This window comes from Apodemus sylvaticus, chromosome 4 (assembly GCF_947179515.1).
Source record: "Apodemus sylvaticus chromosome 4, mApoSyl1.1, whole genome shotgun sequence".
Taxonomy (NCBI): domain Eukaryota; kingdom Metazoa; phylum Chordata; class Mammalia; order Rodentia; family Muridae; genus Apodemus; species Apodemus sylvaticus.
The window spans coordinates 98,266,099-98,292,144 of NC_067475.1; positions in this window are offsets into that span (position 1 = coordinate 98,266,099).

The window sequence follows — 26,046 nt, forward strand, 5'->3', positions numbered from 1 at the left end:
TGACTTTATGGAAGGGAAGGCAGAGAGTAAGAACCAGTGGGGAAAGCAGGCATCAGGAAATCAAGGCCTTTTATACACAACAAAGCTGGTGCATCTGTGAAGAGAATGATTGTGGCATTAGAATTTGGAAAGTGAATTTGGATTCCATTCCTTGCTTATGATTTGAAATCTAAGAAGTTAGTCAGCATGCACAGGATTTGCATAGACCTAGACTAGATGGAGTCCCAGAGCTGAGTGGAGAAGTAGACATAAGTCCCCATCCCTAGTCCAGGAGCTGTCTCCAACTGATAACCACCCAGAAAGGAAAAATTAATTTTCTACAATGGAGTCTCATTAAATATACAAATCATATTTAAGGGTAGTTACCCCTCCCCCATGCCCAGCAGTAGACGATTATAGATGATCAATGCAAATCAAACTTTATCCAGGTCTTCTTTTCATTTTTAACTTTACAGGTCTTTTGAATATATAGCATTGTTTTATGGACCTTCTGTCCATGCAATTGTATGTCTCTCTGTCTGTCTGTCTGTGTCTATATGCATCTCATGTGCTTTTTCGTTAGCCCCTTTTTCTCTTTTATTGAATTCTGTTTTTTGCTATTTGTATGTTTCCATTTGTCTGATAAGAGAAACAAAGGATGTGAGTAGGGTGGGGGGCTTGGAAAGATGGGGCAGATCTGGGAAGGGCTGGGAAAGGGGAAAATGTAATCAGAGCATGTTACAAAAAGAAATATTTTCCAATAGAAATTAAAATTATATAAAAACAAAAAGGAAAGAAATTAACTCAAAATTTAAAGTGGGCCATGGAACTGAACAGAAAATTCTTTACAGAAGAAATGCAAATGAGCAGGAAATACTTTTTAAAAGCATTCAACATCCTTAGGCATCAGGGAAATGTAAATTAAAGCTATTTGAAAGTTCCATCTCACCCCAATCAGTATGTCCATTGTCAGGAATGCACAAATGCTGACATGATAAGGTGAAAGGGGGCCTCTTATACACTGTGTAAGAGTGTAGCCACTTTGGGAACACATCTGTAAGTTTCTCAGTAAATTAGAAACAACTTCCATGTGACCCAGCTGTATCACATCTTGGCATAGAGCCACCAGACTTTATATCCTATTACAAAGGCCTCATGGTCAGTACTGCGCTGTTCACAATAGATAGGGAAAGGAATCACACATAGCTGTCTATCAAGAAATGAATAAAAGAGAAAATGTGGTACATCTATACAATGACACATCACTGAGCAGAGAGGGTGTTGGAATATGGAAAAAGCCAAGTGACTGAGGGAAAGCTCACTCAAAACAGGGTATATGAAAACCCACATGGAAGCCTACTCTCTCACAACCCAATTAAAAAAGTAACAATTGTGGGGAATAATTTAATGCACGTGAAACAAAAGAAAGGGGAATGTAGTGCAGGTTAAAAGGTTAAATGGAGATAGGGGAGAAGAAAGGACTATGGAGGTTAGTGAAAACCACAAGGCCTTACAGAATCCCACTAGTCATTCAAAACATTTTAAAAGTCTGAAAAAAAATTACCCTGCATGGGTAAACAGTGGCAGTCCAAGAAGATGTGAGATAATAAATAAAAAATCACAGTACAAGTCAAGAAGGATCCAGAGGTCTACCAGACAACCCAAGCTATTGCCCTTGTGCTTCGTTACTCACAATACTTACCTGATAAGACCCTTTTGCTAAAGACACCACATACTTAAGAGTACAGATGTTTAAACATCAGTCAGTATCAAACTAACCAAGAGAATCCCTGATTGCTGGCTTTGACGGTGTTGGAAGGTTCTACGTAAGCTGCTAGGGGACAATATACATCAAGGACCCAAGCCAGCACTGATCCTTGCGTACAATAAGACTGACCTTCCAGGCAAGATATGCCCAGTAGTGTGATAGCGGCACAGCTCTTATGTGCTAACTGACCCCTTTCTGATTGTACCTTAAGTCCGCTCTACAGGTGGCAAATTCAAGCCTGGTAATGTCATAAGCCCATAGTTGGGAAGGCCATAGGTCCTAAGACAGAGCTTACTTTTGTATTTCTTGATAAAAGCTCTCAAAGAGAATTCTAAATACTTACATTTACACTCATACATCTACATTTCTCCCAGCCTTGGTCACAGAAGCTTCTTTGTGCAGTGTACAACAACCCATGGAAAAATGTAGAAGTTTTGAGAGTCAGAGACTGGGTGCTCAGACTTGAATAGAACTCTGCCTCACCAATTTGTATCCCTTTGACCTCCTTATGTTGTCGAATTGCCCGAGCTAGTACCTCAAGTACAATATTGAAAAGATAAGGAGAGAGGGGGCAGCCTTGTCTAGTCCCTGATTTTAGTGGGATTGCTTCAAGTTTCTCTCCATTTAGTTTGATGTTGGCTACGGATTTGCTGTATATTGCTTTTACTATGTTTAGGTATGGGCCTTGAATTCCTGTTCTTTCCAATACTTTAAGCATGAAAGGATGCTGAATTTTGTCAAATGCTTTTTCAGCATCCAATGAAATAACCATGTGGTTTTTTTTTCTTTGAGTTTGTTTATGCAGTGGATTGCATTAATGGATTTCCTTATATTGAACCATCCCTGCATCCCTGGGATAAAGCCTACTTGATCATGGTGGATGATCGTTTTTATGTGTTCTTGGATTCAGTTGGCAAGAATTTTATTGAATATTTTTACATTGATATTCATAAGGGAAATTGATCTGAAGTTCTCGTTCTTTGTTGGATCTTTGTGTGGTTTTGGTATCAGCGTAATTGTGGCTTCATAGAAGGAGTTGGGCAGTGTTCCTTCTGTTTCTATTTTGTGGAATAGTTTGAAGAGTATTGGTGTTAGGTCTTCTTTGAAGATCTGATAGAATTCTGCACTGAAACCACCTGGTCCTGTGCTTTTTTTTTTTTTTTTTTTTGGTTGGAAGACTTTCTATGACCCCTTCTATTTCTTTAGGGGTTCTGGGACTGCTTAGATGATCTATTTGGTCCTGATTTAATTTTGATATTTGGTATTTGTCTAGGAAATTGTCCATTTCCTTCAGATTCTCCAGTTGTCTTGAACATGGGCTTTTGTAGTAAGATCTGGTGATTTTTTGAACTTCCTCAGTTTCTGTTGTTATATCCCTCTTTTCATTTCTAATTTTGTGGAAATCAGTCTGGCAATTCCTCAGAAAACTGGGTACGTCACTTCTGGAGGATCCTGCTATACCACTCCTGGGCATATACCCAGAGGATTCCCCAGCAGGTAATAAGGATATGTGTTCCACTATGTTCATAGCAGCCCTATTTATAATTGCCAGAACCTGGAAAGAACCCAGGTGTCCCTCAACGGAAGAATGGATGCAAAAAAATGTGGTATATATACATAATGAAGTACTATTCAGCCATTAGAAACAATGAATTCATGAAATTCTTAGACAAATGGATGGAGCTGGAGAACATCATACTAAGTGAGGCAACCCAGTCTCAAAAGATCAATCATGGTATGCACTCACTAATAAGTGGATATTAGCCTAGAAAATTGGAATACCCCAAACATAATCCACACATCAAATGATGTACAAGAAGAACGGAGGAGAGGCCCCTGGTTCTGGAAATACCAATGTAGCAGTATAAGGCAAAACCAGAACAGGGAAGTGGAAAGGGTAGATGGGAGAACAGGGAAGAGGGCTTATGGAATTTTTAGGCAGTGGGGGGGTCAGAAAGGGGGAAATCATTTGGAATGTAAATAAAAACTATATCAAATAAAAAAAACAAAAACGACAAAAAAAAAAAAAAAGAACTCTGCCTCAAGCTTCCCTACACCAACATCCATAGAATATTGCAGAACAGGAAGCAGGAAAAAAGTGTAACAGCCAGATAGGGTAAATGATCTTGAGACTACTCCTCACACTGAGAAACTATTGACAACTGGTAGATTGTTGGTAAGGGAGAATCATTCTTATTTGATGATATGTTAGTGGCTGTGTAGGCCCCTTTGCATATATGAGCAACATTAATTGAACTTAGTGGGTTATAAAAGCAAAAGAGACATGAAGCTAAAAGACAGACACATTGAAGGAGATACGGAGAAAGAGACAGAAAGGTATCAGATATAATCTCTACATAAATAATATATAAATAGTTATATTTCGTTGTACACATGTATGAAATTCTCAAGAATCAAGACAGGATAATATCCCCAAAAAAGAGAACCAAGAAAAAGAGACAATAATGATTGTGCTGGTGCTGATGAGGGTGGTGATGGATGTGATGGTGTTGGTAGTGGTAGTGGTGATGGTGGTGATGGTGGTGATGGTAGTAGTCTGTGTGTGTGTTTGTGTCTTGGCAGGAACCAGTAGATAACTAGTGTCTCTGGAACCTTAAAGTTTGGGTATCTGCACACACTTCTCACATGGTTTCAGCTTACAAGCTTATTTTTAGCCTACATTCAGACTGCACAGCAGGCATTCCCTGAAGTCCTGACACCACGGCACTTTTTTATGACACTTTTTTTTATTAATCATCAGACTCACATGCGCAGATGAAAATGTCATCTCATTAGACTTGGCACTGGTCAAGCACTCACTAATGAGTCTATTTTGGGCTCTGTGACTGACTGAGTACGGAGAGATTCCAGAGAATCATGAAAATGATTAATGGCTTCGAAGCAGGAACCTGAGAAAAAAGATGCAAGAAATTAATAAATTTAAGCAGACTAGTTATGAGAGGCTTTAGAGTAGTGAACAGGAGATATCTGTTTCCAGTGAGACTGAAACAAGGAATCTGGGGAAGTGTTTAACCAGAAGAGTGCGGAGATCGTGAGTCTCCACAGCTGGTTATGACTCTTGGTGGCTTTGTCCTAAGCTGCATTCAAAGTAGTCCCCAAAATTACCCTTGAAAGGCAGTGTGCTGTGAGTGATTCTAATCCCACCTTTGACACTCAAATTTGTACTGTAACAATCAGGTAAGAATTTTACCTGAGTCATTTGTCTTTAAAAAATATTGCTTGGAACCAGATAATAGTGTCTAACATCTGTAACCCCAGCATTTGAGGGTCAGAAGCAGGAGGATTGCTGTGAGTCTACATTCAGCCTGAGGGAAATAGTAAATCACAAGTCTGAGTGACACACAAGGTGAGACCTTGTTTTGAAACACTAGACATTTAACACTAGGAGAAACTTTTAAATGTTACACAGACAAATAAATGTTAGGTTAAGATTGATTGAACCCATACTCTATAATTACTGATATACATGTATCACTAGCTATACTTCAAATACTACTTGATAAAGACGGGCAGTGTTTATGAAACCAATCACTAGGGCTTTCAAACTTCAGAACAGGTGATAACTTTCACCTACATTTGCTCGTGAGTGCCCATGGGTTAAACGCTAGAGAAACCTGAGTTGTTCTACTCTTTGGCTCCAGGAACTTAACGAACATCTCTTTAGTGTGTCCCACTAAAGATATTTTACATTAATCCGTTCAAATTTTCCACAGAACTGTTTCAGGTTTAATAATTGCTCAGATATACAAGAAGCCTGCTTGCCTCTGTTTATACACCTGCTGGAGGTGCCATCTTTGAAAATAGCTTTGGTTCTTTTAGGTGTTTCTACTTTTCTTCAATATTCTGTCCATACTTTTGGCAGCTTGTATTTCTTCATGACCTTGGGGACTGTCTGTGGCTCTTTGCTTGGTGCCAGTGTTCCTTAACTAATTAATCATTCATTAATCATTTTCACTCTGCTTAACTGATAAACATCAGTTACCAGGAGTTCAGACTTTCCTGAGATTTGTAGCTTGTGTTACTAAACAAAGAAATGGTAGATCAACCATTTGCATATCAAACACACATACACATACATATGCACATAGCATTTTTCTGTCAACATGAATAGAGACTTTTACCCTGAGTCAGTAGTATCTGCACGTGTGGCTAGCCAGCCACACATGTGTGCTCTAGAGACATAGTGTGTGCATGTGAGGGTGGAACAGATCACTCTAACTATGCTCTACCTTTGCCAGTGTGACTGAGTGATATTTGATAGGTCATTGATTGTTCTCCTTATCTGTAAATGTATCTGCAAAAATACTTGTCAGTCATTCTTCACAAAATAATTTTGCAAAGATAAAATTAGTGTGAGGCTTTAAAGTATGTAGAGGCCTAAAATGTCAAAGCAAGTTTATGATTATATTTGAATATATGAAATAATATGAAACATAAAATCATATGCACATTAAATAAAATAATATAAAACACGTGGTATATAATTTTTTCCTTATATGCTTGCAAATACTTTAACTACAATGAAAAATAAGTAAAAGTCACTGACCATCAAAGTTATGTGCCTATGGGTCCAGGGTATTTGTTCCACTATAAGATAATGAAAACTTTGAAAAGTATGAGCATATAAATTGATTGGTATAAAAAGGAAGAAAGTATAAGATAGAAATGAAAGCTGAAAGTAATGGACAAGGGATACATTTGGGATGGAAATTTTGGATTGAATGAAAATTTCTATATGGGTGATGAGGACACTTGTAATTGTGCTCTGCCTAACACAGAGCCGAGGACTGCAGCTTCGTTTTAGAGTAAGTTCAGTGTTTACATGGTTTTTACTTCATTAAAAAAGCCTCGAGGTGCTCGTGCTCGCATGATAAGCCTCCCCATAAATTATGCTGTGTAACTTCACACAGTGGAGTCATTAATCACAAGTGTTAAAGTTTTCTTTTCTTCTTTTCCTACACACTGAACAAAGCAGTCCTAGAAACATAGAGGAAGCAGGTCAGAATGAGCAGTCCTGACTATTTATTTCACTTTAAAGAGTTGCCTCTGAGAGGAAAATGTGTCAGGTTTACCCTTCCCAACTCACCAAATGTCTTTGGTACAGGGAAGAATTTCTAAAGCATTCTCTCTCCTCCTTCCTCCCCTTCCCCCTCCTCCTTCCTCCCTCCTTTTCTCTTCTCTTCTCCTCCTTCTTCTCCTCCTCGTTCTTCCTCTTTTTCTCTCCCTCTCCATCTCTCTCTCTCTCTCTCTCTCTCTCTCTCTCTCTCTCTCTCTCTCTCTCTCTCATTCTTGTGGATCAAGATCTAAGTTCTCTATTACTACTCCATCATCATGTCTGAGCCAAAATTGGCATAACTCCACCTATGTTACATTCAAACTTGTAAAATAAGAACAACAACAACAACCCTGAGGAATTTTCTATTTCTAAAAAGCAACAAAGGAAAGCTTATATAAAAGAGATTCAGCAGGACCAGGTTCAGTCTAAAGGTGGCACCCAGACCTTGGCAGTGATCTAAGGGATTCTCGCTTTAGAGTCAGGAAGGATACATAAGTAAAGGGGTTGTAGAGTCTTCCTCCTCAGAAAAGGAAAGCCAGTAAAGTCAGGAGTATTCCAGAGGAGTCCCAGCATGAAAGCTCTGAGAGGCCTTGTGTGAAGCTGTGAAAGAGAACCCAGAGTTTGGCTGGATGCTGGAGATGCTGGAGGCTAGACACATCTGCCAGAGAGAGCTGCACACAAGGAAAGGAACCAGTCCAAGGGAGAAAGTATGTGGCCGGCAGCAAAGTTGGAAGTATTGAGCCATCTAAGCCCTTTAAATTCAGACACAGGGCTACAGGGTTTGGGGTTCTCCCTACTGGGTCACCATCTTTCTCTGGTCCAGCATTTCATCACTATAAAATCATTCCTCCCTTTGAAAGTGTATCATATATTCTGTACCAGTGTATACTGGAAGCATGAAACTTCCAAATTTATTTTATAGGGACTTATAAGTAGTAATAGATTATCTTCATCTGCAAGAACTAATGTTCTGTGTAGTGAAATGTAAAAAAGAGAGAGGCAAACACCAAACTAGCTACAAACGCTGTGAGCTACCGTGGTAACATACCTGCAAGATGTGCTAGTGCAACGGTGGCACAAGGCTTGTGGGACTAACCAACTGATATCTGAACTTAAGGCCAACTTTATAAGTTAGAATTTATCTCTGGCACTTTGCAGGTGGCCAAAAATCTGAGACCAGAATGGTCAGAGACCTAAGGGAAAATCAAATACTACTGTTCTAGTGAAAAGCATAGTAACAACGTCCTTTCTGGTGACATTCTGACTATATTATATGACTGGCTATATGATTGATATATGAGACATGATATATGAGATATGATGAGATATGTGATATAATTATCAATATATAATGTATAATGTATAACATATAATATATTAATATTTTATGACTATGACTGCCTATACTCATAGATCAGTGTCTTCCTGGGTTATTATCAGCTCTTTTCTCCCACAATTGATGGAAAGAAATAGAGCTCCACACACAGCAGGATAATATGTAGAAAGTAAAAGACATCAAAACCATCAGTCCTAAATGAGCTGTTTCCATTAATCCCCCTGCCTCATGGTTCAGGGAACCTTGATGAAGAAGAGATAGAAAGATTGTAAGAGACATGGGAGTGGAAAACAACAAGCAAACAAGACTTTCTAAACAGCAGGATCTATGTACATATGAGTCTGGAAGCTATTTTCAACTTTTTGTTTTCTCACTATTTCCTTATGCATTATGGTTTCCGTGTGTGTGTTTTTATGGGATTTCTGTGTTTGCCAATATGTGTGCTTCTCTGTGTCTATATGTGTTTCTTGTGTGTGTGTGTGTGTGTGTGTGTGTGTGTATGTGTGTGTGTCTGTGTTTTGGTTCTTTGTTTTTCTATTTTATTGTCTTTTTTGTTTTATTTTTAGATGCCTATTTGTTTTCTAATGAGATAAAGCAATAAAAGATGTGGATTTTAGTGGGTGTGATAGATTTGGGAGGAGATGGGAAGAAGGAACCATAACCAGTTATTGTGTGAAAAGAAACAATATTTTTAAAAAATACTGGCCCCCATAGCCGCATAGTGAAACAGATTAAAGAGACTTTGAATAGAAATGTTGCTTTGTTGGATGAGGAATGTAACTGCGGGTTGGCTTTGAGGTTTCAAAATAACTCATGCCATTCCCAGTGTTTTTTGCCTTATGCCTGGGGATCAAGATGCAAACTCTCAGCTACTGCTCCAGCACCATGCCTGCTGGCCTCCTGCCATGCTCCCCACTATGATGGTCATGGATTCTAACCCTCTGGAAGTGTAGGCCCCCAAATAAATGCTGTCTTTTATAAGTTACCCTGGTCTTGGTATCCTACTGATGATATAAACTAAAAAATTAAGATGCCATGGGCCTTTATCTTTATTACAGCCCAGTGTGGGCAGCACCATCCCCTAGGTAGATATTCCTGAGCTGTATAGGAAGGCTGTCTGCATGATTCAGTCAGTGGGGTTCTTTTGTGATTGCTCCTTGAGTTCTTGCACTGACTTTCCTAGATGATGACTTCACTGTGTCCTGTTAGTATAAGATAAAATAAACCTTATCCTCTATGAGTTGCTTACAGACATGGTATTTGTAACAGCAAAAGAAAGCAAACTAAAACAAATAATTATGATATCCTAGTCTGCCAGACAGTAGCAGAGCATTAAACATTATCTAGACATTAAAAACACTATCCTTTCACTGAGGGATTAATTCTCTGATACTGAGATGTTTCATATAGAACACTATGTGTGTTACCTTTCTGAGAACTCCTGCAGAAAGAGAAATCATGCTTGAAATACCAATTTACAAGTATATATAACAACAAAAATAGCAGGTGGTGGCTAGAATACACAGAAATTGAGATCCACATACATTACTAGTAGGAATTCTAAATAGTGTAAACACTACAGGAAACAGTATGGTGTTTTCTCAAAAGGTGTAAAATAAAACTTCCTTGCAACACAGCAGTTGCACTCCTAGGCATGTCTGAATAAAGTAAGAACAGAGTGCTGAGGAGATAATTACATATCCATGCTTACAGCAGCATTAGCTGCAATACCTAAGAGGGGAAAGTTAACCAAGGATACATAGACAAAAGCATAGGTAAGCAAAAATGTGACATATGCACATTATGGGATATAATTCAGCCTTTAAAAGGAAGAACATCGTGTCACATTCTGTGACATGGAGTCTACATGGCATAATGTACTCATCAGTCACAAAAAGACAGACACGTGATTTTAATTTTATATGGTATTCTGAGTAGGTTAATTCCTACAAAATGGAAACTGTAGTCCCAAGGGGCCAACTATAGGAAATATAGGATCATTCTCTCATTTAGTCTTTTGGATTTGCTAAAAGAAAATGCTCTGGGGATCTTCTGCCTGACAAAGTAGATACACTTAGCACTAGTGAACTATAAACTTAACTTTATAGAAAGAACAACAGACAACTATGGCATGTGGTAGGAAAAATATTTCCCCATATATACATATATATGTTTATATAAAAAAATAATGCTATTAAATGAAATAAAAAAGGCCACAAATTTGAAAGAAAAGAGAAAAGGTAATAAGAAAGTTTGGAGAGAAGAAAGGACAGGGAAATGACATCATCATATTATAATCTCAAAAAAATAAAAATAATTTTTAACATGGGTAAGATGGTAGAGCTACAGGACAAATATGTCTCCCCTCCCCATCTTTCATGTGGGAAACTTAGCATCCCTCACAGTGTGCCATGGTACAAGGCATACTGGGACATCTAGAAGATGATTTGTGCCATAAAATTTAAGTCTTATGAACTGGATTAGCACCATGATACATGAGAAATTTTTCTTGTCCCACTTGTTCTCCATCAACAGAATGCAAAAAGAAGTAACCAGTCTGTAACCAAGATAAGGCCCATGCCTGTATTTCTCCATGTTAGTAGTATACAAATCAAAAGTACAAATTTCTGTCATTTATAAACCAACAAAATCTCCAGTGTTTGGAACTCCAACTTTTGAGAAAATGTTGTAAATTTTATGATTTATTGTTGTTAGTTTTTTTGTTTATTATTATTTTGTGTATCTGTATAATGTGTTACCATATCACATTTGTAGAGGGTAGAGGATAACTTTAGAAAATCAATCCTTTTCTTGTATCCTACATCTAGAATTGAATTCATATCATCAGACTTGTATGGAAAGTGATTTTACCCAATAAGTCACATTGCTATTCCTACTTATTCATTTTTACAATAAGAAATTAATATTTTATAGAAAATAAACCAAAAGAGGTCAAAAATAAATTCTATGTGATGGAAGAGGGTATATATATTTTAATAGTCAATGTCTTACACTTCAGGTATTAATTGCAGTCTTAAAAAGAGAAGGCACATGATTTTTATAGCAATTCAGTTATTTGGTTATTTTAATTATATGATCCCAAATATAATTTATAATGCATTAGGTAATCTTTCAATGAAAAACTGTGCAACTTCTTGGTAACTTTAATTTACATATATGCATGTAGATATGTAATATTGACATGATATCTATGTATAGATAATACAAAGAATGATTTCTTTACTATTTTCTGTTGTATTGCAATATATGCATATATACTCATGTGAATAAACAAGTCTTAGTTACCTATTGACACTTCTTGCTTACTATAATGCTTAATAAATAAGACAATACTAAGGAAAAGATAGCCTACGTGCACTGAGGTGTGAAAGATTGAAGATCCTCATATCAACTATATCTGAAGATAATCCACAAAAAAGAGACACAGAATTTTGACATAAAACTCTTTGGGAGAGAAAGTTTGTAGAAATGCAATAAATAGAAAAAAAGCTCATCTTTTCTTAATGATGGAAAATACTAACCTTTATATTAGTTAAACAAAATACTGAACTAAGAAAATAACTTATAGATAATACCAAGGTACAATAAGAATAAAAAACAGAGATGAGTTTTCAACACTTTGAAATTATTAGTAAATAAGAATTATTAAGGACAATGTTCTAAATTTGAACAATATAAAGAAAACCAGGAAAACAAAGACTTTGTTATTGAAAATAAATACTTATGTGCTATGTTTTGATCACAGTTCTTACTGCTCTTTTGTGTGTATGCTATATTCTCATTTTGTATTTTTATGCGTTTGGGGGAGACTGTGTGTGTGTGTGCATGTGTGTGTGTCTGTGTGTCTGTGTATCTGTTTCTTTTGCTTTTTTATTACTTTATATGACTAGTTGTTTTCTCCCCATTTATTGAAAATATATTCTTTTCTCATATAATATATCCTTACTACAGTCTCCGCTCCCAGTATTGCTCCCAGTTTCTGTCCACATCTCCCATCCATATCCACTTCCTTTCTGTCATTAGAAAAGTCTTCTATGAGATAACAACAAGATTTAACTAAATAATATATATAGTAACATAAACAAAAATCATTGACGTTTGACAAAACAAATCAACAGAATAAAAAGAGTCCAAGAGAAAGCACAAAAACAAAAATCTCACGCACTCACATGCTCAGGGGTCCCTAACTAAACTTAAACCTATAATACAGAACAGAGGACCTGGTGCAGACTCATGCAGGCTCTGTTCCTGCTGTGTCAGTGTCTGAGTTCATTTAATCAGTTGATTTAGAACATCTTGTTCTCCTGATGTCTTCCATCCCATCTGGCTTTTACACTCTCTCTATCTCTACCTCCTCTTCAGTTGAAGTTCCTAAGGGGAGAGATTTGATGGGCATATCTAGTCTCTCTCCTCTCTCTCTCTCTCTCTCTCTCTCTCTCTCTCTCTCTCTCTCCCTCTCTCTCTCTGTGTGTGTGTGTGTGTGTGTGTGTGTGTGTGTGTGTGTGTGTGTGTCTGGCTGCAAGTCTGTATTTGTTCCCATCTGCTGTAGAGGAAGCTTCTCTGATACTATCACTTTTTTTTTCTAGATCAGTAGTTTTTGGTTTTATCCCACATATTTGGGCTATCTAATCTCCAGTTCCTGATCACACAAGGAGTGTCTGATATGGATTCCACATCTTCGAGTAGGCCTTACGTCAAATCAGACATTGGTTAGTTACTACCCAAGCTTTGTGCCACCATTGCCCTAGCATATTTTGCAGGTAGGACAAATTGTAGATAAAGGGTTGGTGTCTGAGCTGATTTTACATTTCTCTCTTGGTAGCCTGCAGAGTTCGTTCTTATAGCAAATACACAAGGACATAAGGATTAAGGTTCTATATATGTACCAGCTCAACCTCTCCATGTTCAATGGGTTGTGCGTTTGTTGTCTTCCACAATAGACACTTGCTCAACCATGTTCACCATGTTCACTGATCAAACCAGAAACTGGAAACAGCTTAGAAGTCTCTTGATGGAAGAGTAGAGAAAGAAATTGTGGTATATTTACACAATGGGATGTAACTCAAGTGTTAAAAAAAAATAACATCATGGAGTTTTCAGGAAAATGGAGGGAACTAGAAAAAAAATCATCCTGGAAGGGAGATGGAATTGAGGGAAGGAATATGGTGAGAAACATCTAGAATTGAGGGGAATTTCAGGGATGGTATTTAAAACCTAGTGAAGAAATACCTCTGAAATATATGACAGTGATCCTAATGAGGTATCCAAATATGAAGGGGATGGAGTCCCTACTGCCCACCTCTTGTCACCAACAAAGTTGTCAGTACCATGACATGTTTTCAGCCAACTGACTACTTCTCTTCTAAAGATAAAGAGAAAGGAGCCTTAGTGTTAAATGGGTGGGGAGGTGGGAAGGATCCAGGAGGAAAAGGAGACCATGATCAGAAAGACAAATTAAGGAAAAAGAAAAACCAACATGCTGAAAAGTCTTTTGATCACAGACCCCAAAGTTATCTCTATTTGGATATAAATAGTATTTTGCATTATAAATAAAGCAATAACGTATAAATATAAAATGCCTTAGGGTATATGAAAACAAATGATATCATCCCTAACAGGAACTCTTCTCAGTCAGAGCAAGACGTTTATGTGACGGTGTAGCCAGTGCTGTTCCCAAGGGTAACCCATCTGATGACCGCCACTCTTCCTTCCTGGTCCCCCAACAGTCACCTCAGCTGTTATTCGCACTGAGTTCCCTCCTCAAATGATTGCACTAATTTTTGATAACTTCATCTTCCAGGCTCAATTCTGTTTTCCTTGCCACAGAGTAAAAGAGAAGGAATACTAGGACAAGAGGCTGACCTGTGGATGTTTCTATATTGTTCCTCAACATTAATGTTATTTAAAGTATCATAGTAGTATTGGAGAATACATAAAAATTAACAGTTCTTTTCATTCAAGCTATAAACAGAATAATGCACAGCTGTAGACGCCAGCTCACACATCTTAATCGTGGGTTCTCTGGAAGGAGAGATGGGTAAAGGAACAGGCTGCAAGAGAAATTACATAGAGAGAGACAAAACACATGGCTTTTGGTTCAAGTCTCCATCATTAATGAATATGCCTCTCTCCCAAGAAACAAAGACAGACCAAGCTCCTCCCCTGAAGGCTGGAAACCGGTTCTTCTTGTTCTTCAGGTGGGTGGTGGTCAGGTTGCTGGCTGCTATTCTTGAAAGCAGTGGGCAGGGGGAAGTCACAATTCCTCCCTTCTATTCTTGAGAGCAGTGGGCAGGGGGAGGTCATAATTCCTCCTTTTTTTTTTTTAATTTTAAGAAAAACCAGTGGATAACTATATTCATCAAAAGACGATGGGCGTTGACCAGTGAGGGAAAGCAGAGGCCTCGACCCCCTTAAATATTAATTGACGTCCTTTTTAGGGGAGGGGAAATAGACTGCCTTATTATTTTAAAGGACAGTCTGTCAATGTCGACCCCTATGCAGCCAGGCTTACTTTCAGGGAAACTCAGAAGCAGGACATTTCCTTTTTCCCTTGCAGTGCTTCGCCTCGCAACTGGTGCCCATGTTTGTTTTAAATAACAAACATGCATAGATCTGAGTTCTATGCAGCTCCATTTGTGGAGATCCACTGGTAAAGTAAATGCCCTGTGAATATGAGTTGGCTGACTTTCATAGCCACCCATCTTCGAGTCCTGGAAGCCATTGCTGTAGCAGCCCACCTTCGAGTGTTGTATCTGAAACATATCTGCTTGAAACACAAAATAAGATATTAAAAGGAAAAACTGCTTGGACTGTTTCTCTGGAGGGTCCATGGTATTTAATTTGGTTGTAAATTAGTAGCTCAGGAATAAAACCTGGCTTGAAAATTAATGGCTAGAGGAAAACCTGGCTTGCAAATTAATGGTTAGAGGAAAACCTTCCCAATATGGGAGAAGTAGGCTTAAGAACATTATTGAATTAGTCATACTTACCAGCATTTACTTACCATATCAATCTTTCTAGCAGTCATCGGGCTCCATTTTCCTTTTTGAGAGAAAATATAAATAGAACATCTTTTCCATAATAAAACAAAGTCTGGACCATTCCATGTATTGGTTAACGAGTCCCGCCATTTAACCATGGCAATCCCTTGGTATAAAAACTTGTGAACAATGATTGATTACATTTAGAGGCTTCTCTCGAATGTAGAGAAGTGAAAAGAAATCTTTTTTCCAATTTTTGCATAGCGAGTTACATCCATTTGTCAAAAATGATAGGGCATAAGGCCACATAGATAAACCCCTAAATGGGAAGCTGGAGATAAGGAAAGGCGTTAGGACATTGTTTTACAATGGTGAAAACAAAGATCTTGATGGCGTATTAAAATTAAACATGCCATAGGTTTCCAATAAAGGATAAATTTTGCAACATACAAGCTAATTGTAAAAGGATTAAAAGTATAATTTATAGGTTGAAAAACATTTAATATCATTGTCAGCTCTGCTGACTGAGCTGAGCCCAAGTGTTTCTATAACCACCTGTTGATTATAAATAAGATATCCAGCTCTTCCTTCAGAAGAGCCATCTATGAAAATCAAGAGTATTTTTTATGCAGATGCTATAAAGATGATACTAGGAAATACAACCTCATGTATATCTAAGAAACATTATTAATCTATCTTAAGGACAACAGCAATGCCAATAAGTAAATTCTTCCATCTCATCTAGGCACCGGCGTGCCTAGTGATAGGAAGCCATATACATTTAGCAAGGATTTCCTTGGCATCTAAATTTTAAAATTTTCTTAAAAATATATGTGCATAATTCAAATGATATGCACGGGGATACCATTTCCCCTCTATTTTTCGTTTTTAAGAAGATATTGTTTTGTTTTGTAAAAATGTTTTATATTACCTCATCTTTTGAGGATAATAAAGAATCAAATTGTCAAAGATATCTCAAATGAATAGCCTTTATTTATTAAATGGCCAGTTCCAATGTTTGTTCTAATCTAATTGGAACACCAAGTATATACCAGAACATAGGCAATAACTATGTAACTATAGAAAATAAACATAGCATTCTCAGTTGCCTTTTGCTAGAGCAGTTGCAACTAGAATGCCCCAAAATGAATCATAGTTATATGCACATATTTTAATTTTTTAAATTAGAAATATGAGTATCATTTATCTGTAAAAGTTAATTAAGTCCTCTAGAATCAACACCATTATGTGGTAGAAGTAGAAATTGAGGACATGAAGAACAAATCTTTATAATTTGATGTACATAAAAATATAAAATTATTTTTTAAGCCATTATCTTTTGATGAATATAAACAATATGCTTGTATATTCGACTGTCTCTATATAGCCGTCTGGGATACAAACTTTATGTGCCCTGACCCAAGGGGTCCTGTCCAGGCACCTTTTTAAAGATTAAATTATAAATAAGTATATTGTAGCTGTCTTCAGACACACCAGAAGAGGGCGTTAGATCTCACCACAGGTGGTTGTGAGCCACCATGTGGTCGCTGGGATTTGAGCTCTCATGCTCCATGAATGAGGACTTAGTCTTTAGCAGTTGAGCTATCTCTCTAGGCTTATAAACATAAAATATGAGTCTAGCTCTCAGCACCCATGGCTAACTCTCCAGCCTTTGGGTTAGCATATAAATATCTAAAGGATAGTAATTTAGAGAACATATCCTTTGAAATTTGAATTACATTTGTATAGACAACTGTAAAAATTAAGAATTAGCAGTATTAAAAATAGAACAATTTTAAGCAATTGTAAACCATGAGCTTTATATATATATACTATTATTAAAAGATTGATTTTTAACATCTTAAAAATAACTGCTATAGCACCCAAGTGCTGAAGCATGGAAAACTTAAAGGAATAGATGTTATATAAACTTTAGTCCCATAGTTGATATATAATTTATGGGATGTACATATAGAAATATAAAGTAAATTGTAACAACTTATTTTTTGGATAACAATTTTGCCTAAAAAGGCTTGCCATGTAATAGATTAACCATTAATAATAATTAATTTGATTGTTGCTTGAAGCAAGGAATAAACGTTTTATTAAGGATTTAAAACATTTCTTTAAAGTATCTCTATAACTTTTTAACACCACATCAATAGTTCTACTGTGGCAAACTTAAAGAGATTTCTTAGCCAATTAACTTATTTTAATAACCTTTAAAAATTATTTATTTAAAAAATTTTAAAAACCCATAAGCAAAGGCCTGTTTCTCTATAAACAAAACAAAACATTTTTATAAACAAATATTTTTATAAAACAAAAGAGATTTCTATAAATAAAATATATTTAAAAATGTAAGATCTCAGCTTCTTTTACTGAAGCAAAGACAAAACACTCCTCACATAAGGCAAGGCTATATTTGAATTGTATTTTAAATCATATCTGTATGAATTGGCCAAAATATTTTCTTGGCCAGAAACTCATGCTTTTGTTTAAGTAGTCGGATCCCCGTTTCTTTTTTTTTTCTTTTTTTTTTTTTTTTTTTTAAGCAGCACTTAGCACACATCTTAGAAACCGGGCCAGGGGACAGGTTTTTTTTCTTTTTTTTTTTTTTCTTTTATGTTTCTAGAAATTTTTTTTTTGTTTTTTGTTCATTACTGTTTTTATTTTGTTTTATATTATTTTATGCCCTATTTCTCTTGCTGGTGCAGTTCTTAGACTGCGGACAAATGCCTACCTAAATTATTTCCCTGTTCCATGTTGTCTTTAAATTTTAGCTGATCTCATTGCAGGGCCTACATCCTGAGTCAGTCTAGCCTGTATCTTTACACACTTCTGCAGCAACATTCTTTAGAAATAAATGACATTATTAGCGCTAAATTAATACCCTGTTGCTTACCGTGCCTGATACATAAACTTTTTCCTTTTCTTTTTCCTTGGAGCTCCTAAATCCAGTCAAACATACCTCATTTTGCCTCTCCGTTTCCAGTTATGCCACGCTGGCGCCATATGTAGAGGCCAGCTCACACATCTTAATCGTGGGTTCTCTGGAAGGAGAGATGGGTAAGGAACAGGCTGCAAGAGAAATTACATGGAGAGACACAAAACACATGGCTTTTGGTTCAAGTCTCCATCTTTAATGCCTCTCTCCCAAGAAACAAAGGCAGGCCAAGCCCCTCCCCTGAAGGCTGGAAACCGGTTCTTCTTGTTCTTCAGGTGGGTGGTCAGATTGCTGGCTGCTATTCTTGAGAGCAGTGGGCAGGGGGAGGTTACACACAGCAGTCACACCATGATAAATTCTGGCTGGATACAAATGAATATATCATTATTCTCTTTTCTCAGTATTTTTCATATGAAGGCGATTGTGTCATGTGTCTATGAGGCCAGGTGTAGTACATGTATGTAAGCCTAGCGTTCAACCAGGGAGGTGGCAATATGAGGATCAGGAGATCAAGGGGAGGCTCAGTAACATAGTAAAGTCTAGGCTAGATAACACTTCATTTCAGAAAACTAACATAAAGAAAGGCAGACTGAGAAATGCTTGCTTATGAAATGCAGTGATTAATATTGATCGTGAGTTTTGACAGCACCTAGTATTGCCCATGAGAAAAGGCTCTGGGACACTGGTGAGAAATTATCTAGATGAAGTTAACCTCTGTGAATCAGTAAGGGGCTTTAAATTAGGTTCACTGAAGTGGGCCTTACATGTCTACAGCACCACTCCACAGGCTTTGGTGTGCCCTTCCCCCAGCCTTGAGGAGGCTAAACCAGACCCTGTTTGCCGCAGTCACCTAGACCACCTACAGTAGAGACTTCCAACCTAGGTGAAGTCTATGGTTCTGCCACATCCAAGCCTCCTGAAAGAAACAACTACCCACGGAGCAGCTGAGCTTGTTGAGCTGACAAGATCCTGGTAAAATAGCGGATGGGTTTCTGCTCTTCAATTCAGAGTTAAACATTAAACATTGGGTCTTGATCAGAACCTTTATCTTGGCTTCATTCTTTTCTCACTGTCCACCCCACCCATCCCCAGCTCTCCTTCCAGGGACCCTGTTTGACCAAAGACGCTGGACAGCAACCCTTTGGTACCACACTTCATAAAAACAGAAAGAGGGCAGAGCACAAGCATTTGTTGCTCCCTGCATCTTAAAGGCAGTTGCAATATAACCAGTTCCCTCCTCAAAATCCCACCAGCCTTGAGTTCCCTGTTGATAGATTTACCTTTTTTCCCAAGAACAGGAAAAGTTGCTTAGACTTTATGCGTGTATTTTCAAACTTTTCTATTTGAATGCATTTAAATTATACAACAGGGAATCACTCATGACCACAAATGTGACTTGTGCTCAATGTATAAGGGCACCTGAAATTTCATTGGTCACATACCTCTGCCACAGCTGGTAACTATGTGAGGACTGTGCACGCACCGGATACACCAATCCCACAACTCTCTGTGCCATCCCATGGCTTACCAGAATGTCCTCAGAATTGCTCTCTTCCTAGCAAGTTGTAATGAGCATGGTTCTGTGTCAGTATAACAATTAAGGTGACCAACTCAGAAGACAATGGCCATCTGGGACCCCTGTTTCTGTCATTTCTGCCTTCATGTTAACATAACTTTGCCTTTTTAAATTTTTAATGAACCAGGCGGTAGTGGCACACACCTTTAATTCCAGCACTTGGGAGGAGGCAGAGGCAAGAGGATTTCTGAGAGCAAGGTCAGCCTGGTCTACAGAGTGAGTTCCAGAACAGCCAGGACTACACAGAGAAACCTCAAAATAAAAATTTCAAAAAAAAAAAAAAAAACTTAATGATCCCTTGATTTCTCATGGGTAATGTGAAAAAATATGCACATTGTATGTTTCTTTTACATATAAAATGATGTAAATATGTTCAGCATGCTTAAGAGTTGAGCAAACAATAGTTGATACTTTTTTAAAAAAATCAAAAAGTAGAGAATCCTTCCCATTTCCATCTGCATCCAGAGCTGATCCTGTGTCACAGCACTCCATACCCAAATACTGCCAAAAGAGACATATTCTCCTAGGAGTGCTGTCAAGCCTGTGAGCACAGGTAAGACAACCACTTCTACTCAGAGGGACCTGCCTGGAACCTTTAGGACACATGAACCAAGGAGCAACCTGGCACAGGATCCTTCCCATTTCCATCTGCACCCAGAACTAATCCTGTTCCACAGTACCCTGAGCTAATCATGTGCCAAACTGCTCCATACCCAAATACCACCAGGAAAAACTGGTCTCCCAGGAGTGCCGACACACCTGTGAGCACAGGTAAGACCACCACTTTTGCTCAATTTCCTGACCCAAGAGGGACCCTCCCAGAGCTATCAGAACACACGAACCAAGGAACCGTGGGGATTGGGAGCGGAGGGAATCATTCTAGTTTCCACCTAAACCCTGGAACTGACTCGATGCCATAACTCTCCATACCCAAATTCCTCCCAGAAAGAACTGGTCTCCCAGGAGTACTGACACACAGCCTTGCAGGAAGGACAAGCCATAGTCAGAGACAGCAAGACCAGCTAACACCAGAGATAACCAGCTGGCAAGAGGCAAAGGCAAGAACATAAGCAACAGAAACCAAGGTTAATTGGCATCATCAGAACCCAGGTCTCCACCAGAGCAAGCCCTGGATACCCCAATATACCAGAAAATCAAGACTCTGATTTAAAATCACATCTCCAGGTAATGATAGAGGACTTTAAGAAGAACATAAATAACTCACTTAAAGATAAACAAGAGAGAACAGGTAAACAGGAAAAAGCCCTTAAAGAGGAAACACAAAAATCCCTTAAAAGAATTACAGAAAAACAGAAGCAAACATGTGAAGGAACTGAACAAAACCATCCAGGAGATAAAAATGGAAATAGAAACAATAAAGAAATCAAAAAGGGAGACAACCCTAGAAATAAAAAAAACCTAGAAAAGAGATCAGGAGTCATAGATGCAAGAATCAAGAACAGAATACAAGGGATAGAAGAGAGAACCTCAGGTGCAGAAGATACCATAGAAAACATTGACACAACAGCCAAAGAAAATGCAAACTGCAAAAAGCTCCTAACCTAAAACATCTAGGAAATTCAGGACACAATGAGAAGACAAAACTTAAGGATAATAGGTATAGACAAGAGCGATTCCCAATGTAAAGGGCCACTAAATATCTTCAACAAAATGACATAAGAAAACTTCTCTAACCTAAAGAGACAAAATATATAAAGCCTACATAACTCCAAATAGATTGGACTAGAAAAGAAATTAATCCCATCATATAATAGTCAAAACACCAAGTGCACAAAACAAAGAAAGAATATTAAAAGCAGTAAAGGAAAATGGTCAAGTAACATATGAAGGCAGACTTATCAGAATTACGCCAGACTTCTCACCAGAGACTATGAGAGTTAGAAGATCCTGGGCAAATGTCACACAGACCCTAAGAAAGCACAAATGCCAGCGCAGGCTGCTATGCCCTCAAAACTCTCAAAAACCATAAAAGGAGAAAACAAGATATTCTATGACAAGATCAAATTTACACAATATCTTTCTGCATCTCCAGCCCTAAAAAGGATGGAAAGTGCCAACACAAGGAGGGAAACTATACCCTGGAAAAAGCAAAAAAGTAATCTTTCAACAAACCCAAAAAGATAGCCTCACAAACATAATTCCACCTCTAACAACAAAAATAACAGGATGTAACAATCACTATCCCTTAATATCTCTTAATATCAATTGACTCAATTTCCCAGGAAAAAGACTTAGACTAACAGACTGGAAACATAAACAGGACTCAGAATTTTGCTGCATACAGGAAAAACACATGTCAAAGACAGATACTACCAGAGTAAAGGACTGGAAAACAGTTTTCCAAGCAAATAGTCCCAAGAAACAAGCTGGAGTAGCCTTTTTAACTTCAAATAAATCAAATTTCAACCAAAAGTTATGAAAAAGGATAAGGAAGGACATGTCATAGTCATCAAAGGAAAAATCTATCAAGAAGTATATCTGAATATCTGAAATTCTGAATATCTATGCTCTAGATGTAAGGACGCCCTCATTCTTAAAAGAAACATTACTGAAGCTCAAAGCACATATTATACCTCACAAAATAATTGTGGGAGACTTCAACACCCAAACTCATCAATTGACAGATAATGGAAATACAAACAAAATAGAGACACAGTGAAACTAACAGAAGTTATGGAGCAAATAGATTTAACAGATTTAATGGTTCTTCTCAGCACCCCGTGGTACCTTCTCCAAAACTGACCATAGAATTGGTCACCGTGCTATACCACTCCTGGGCATACACCCAGAGGATTCCCTGGCATGCAATAAGGACACATGCTTCACTATGTTCATAGCAGCCCTATTTGTAATAGCCAGAAGCTGGAAAGAACCCAGGTCTCCCTTAACAGAGGAATGGATACAAAAAACGTGGTATATATACACAATGGAGCACTATTCAGCCATCAGAAACAATGAATTCATGAAATTCTTAGAAAAATGGATGGAGCTGGAGAACATCATCCTAAGTGAGGTAACCCAGTCTCAAAAAGATCAAAAGATCACTCATGGTATGCACTTACTGATAAATGGATATTAGCCTAGAAACTTGGAATACCCAAGACATAATCCACATATTAAATGATGTCCAAGAAGAACAGAGGAGTGTCCCCTGGTTCTGGAAAAACTCAGTGCAGTAGTATAAGGGAATATCAGAACAGGGAAGTGGGAAGGGGTGGATGGGGAATAGAGGGAGGGAAGAGGGCTTATGGGACTTTAAGGGAGTGGGGAGCCAGAAAAGGGGAAATCATTTGAAATGTAAATAAAAAATATATAGAATGAATAAAATTTTAAAAAATTAAAGCTGAAAAAAAAAAAAAACAAGCCTCAACAGATAGAAGACTGAAATAATTTCATGCATCCTATTAGCTCACCACTGATGAAGGCTGGTCTTCAATAGCAAAAAAATAAATAAATAAATAAATAAATAAATAAATCAGAAAGCCCACATACATATGGAAGCTGAACAACACAATGCCCTACTCAATGATGATAACTTGGTCAAGGAAGAAATAAAGAATGAAATAGAAGAGTTTTTAGAATTTAATACAAATTCATACCCAAACACACATACCCAAACTTATGGGACACAATTCAAAGCAATGCTAAAAGGAAAGTTCATAGCTCTGAATGCCTTCAAAAAGAAACTGGTGAGGACATACACTAGCAACTTAACAGCACAAGTGAAAGCTCTAGAACAAAAAGAAGGAAACAGAGCAAAGAGGAGTAGACAGCAGAAAATAATAAAACTCGGGGCTGAAATCAACCAAGTAGAAACAAAAAGAACTATACAAAAAAAATCAACAAAACCAGGAGCTGATTCTTTGAGAAAATCAACAAAATAGATAAACTGTTAGCCAGACTAACAAGAGGGTACAGAGACAGTATCCAAATTAACAAAATCAGAAATGAAAAGGGAGATATAACAAGAAAAACTGAGGAAATTCAAAAAAACTATCAGATCCTACTATAAAAGCCTATACCCAACAAAACTGGAAAATCTGGATGAAATGGACAATATTCTAATACAGATATCAGGTACCAGAGTTAAATCAGGATCAGATAATCAATCTAAACACTACCATAACCCCTAAAGAAATAGAAGCAGTAATTAATAGTCTTCTAACCAAAAAAAAAAAAAAAAAAACAAAAAAAAAACAAAAAAAAAACAGCCCAGGGACAGATGGGCTTAGTGTAGAATTCTATCAGATCTTCAAAGACCTAATATCAATACCTTTCAAACTATTCCACAAAATAGGAACAGAAGGAACACTACCCAATTTCTTCTGTGAAGTCACAGTTCGGCAGATAACAAAACCACACAAAGACCCAAAAAAGAAAGAGAACTTCAGACGAATTTCCCTTATGAATATCGATGCAAAAGTACTCAATAAAAATCTTGCAAACTGAATCCAAGAACACATCAAAATGATCATTCATCACAATCAAGTAGGCTTCATTCCAGGAATGTGGGGACATTCCAATATATGGAAATCCATCAACTTAATCCACTACATAAACAAACTCAAAAAAAAAATCTCACACATAATCATTTCATTATATGCTTAAAAGCATTTGACAAAATTCAACATCCCTTAATGTTAAAAGTCTGGGAAAGATCAGGAATTCAAGGCCCATACCTAAACATAGTAAAAGCAATATATGACAAACCAGTAGCCAACATGAAACTAACTGGAGAGAAACTTGAAGCAATCCCACTAAAATCAGGGACTAGAAAAGGCTGCCAACTTTCTCCCTACCTATTCAATATAGTACTTGAAGTTGTAACTAGAACAACTAGACAACAAAAGATCAAAGGGATACAAATTAGAAAAGATGAAGTCAAAATATCACTATTTGCAGATGATATGATAGTATAGTAAAGTGACCCCAAAAGTTCCACTAGAGAGCTCCAATACCAGATAAACAACTTCAGCAAAGTGGCTGGATATAAAATTAACTCAAACAAATCAGTAGCCTTCCTCTACTCAAAGGATAAATAGGCTGAGAAAGAAATTAGGAAAATGACGCCCTTTAAAATAGTGACAAACAATATAAAATACTTTTGTGTGACTCTAACCAAGCCAGTGAAAAATCTGTAAGACAAGAATTTCAAATCTCTGAAGATAGAAATCTAAGAAGACCTCCGAAGATGGAAAGATCTACCATGATCATGGATTGACAGGATTAATATACTAAAAATGGCTGTCTTGCCAAAAGCAATCTATAGATTCAATGCAATCCGCATCAAAATTCGAACTCTATTCTTCATATAGTTAGAAAAAGAAATTCTCAAATTCATCTGGAATAATAATAAAACCCAGGATAGCAAAAACTATTCTCAACAATAAAAGAAATTCAGGGGTAATCACCGTCGCTGACTTCAAGCTGTACTACAGAGCAATAGTGATAAAAACTTCATGGTATTGTTACAGTGACAGGGAGGTAGATCAATAGAATACAATTGAAGACCCAGAAATGAACCTTTGACAAAGGAGCTAAAACCATCCAGTAGAAAAGGACAGCATTTTCAACAAATGATGCTGGTTCAACTAGAGGTAAACACGGAAGCATGAAAATTGATCCATTCTTATCTCCCTATACAAAGCTCAAGTCCAAGTGGATCAAGGACCTCTACATAAAACCAGATACACTGAATATAATAAAAGAGAAAGTAGTGAAAAGCTACACATACAAGGACACAGGGGAAATTTTCCTGAATAGAACACCAATGGCTTATGCTCTAAGATCAAGAATCTACAAATGGGACCCCATAAAATTGCAAAACTTCTGTAAGACAAAGGACGCTGTCAATGGGACAAAATGGCAACTAACAGATGGGAGAAAACCTCTTTACCAATCCTACTTACAATAGAGAGCAAGAAGTTAGATTCCAAAGAACCAAATTAAAAATGGGGAACAGAGCTAAGCAGAGATTTCTGAACAGAAACTCGAATGGCTGAGAAGCATCTAAAGAAATATCCAACATCCTTGGTCATCAGGGAAATGCAACTCAAAATGATCCTGAAATTCTACCTCAACCCCAGTCAGAATAGCCAAAATAAAAAACTCAGGTGACAGCAGATGCTGGTGAGGATGTGGTGAAAGAGGAACACTCCGCCATTGCTGATGGGATGACAAGCTACAACCACTCTGGAAATCAGTCTGGCAGTTCCTCAGAAAACTGGACATAGTATTTCCTGAGGACCCAGTTATACCACTCCTTGGAATATACCCAGAAGATGTTCCAACATGTAATAAGGACACATGTTCCACTATGTTCATAGCAGACTTTTTTTTGT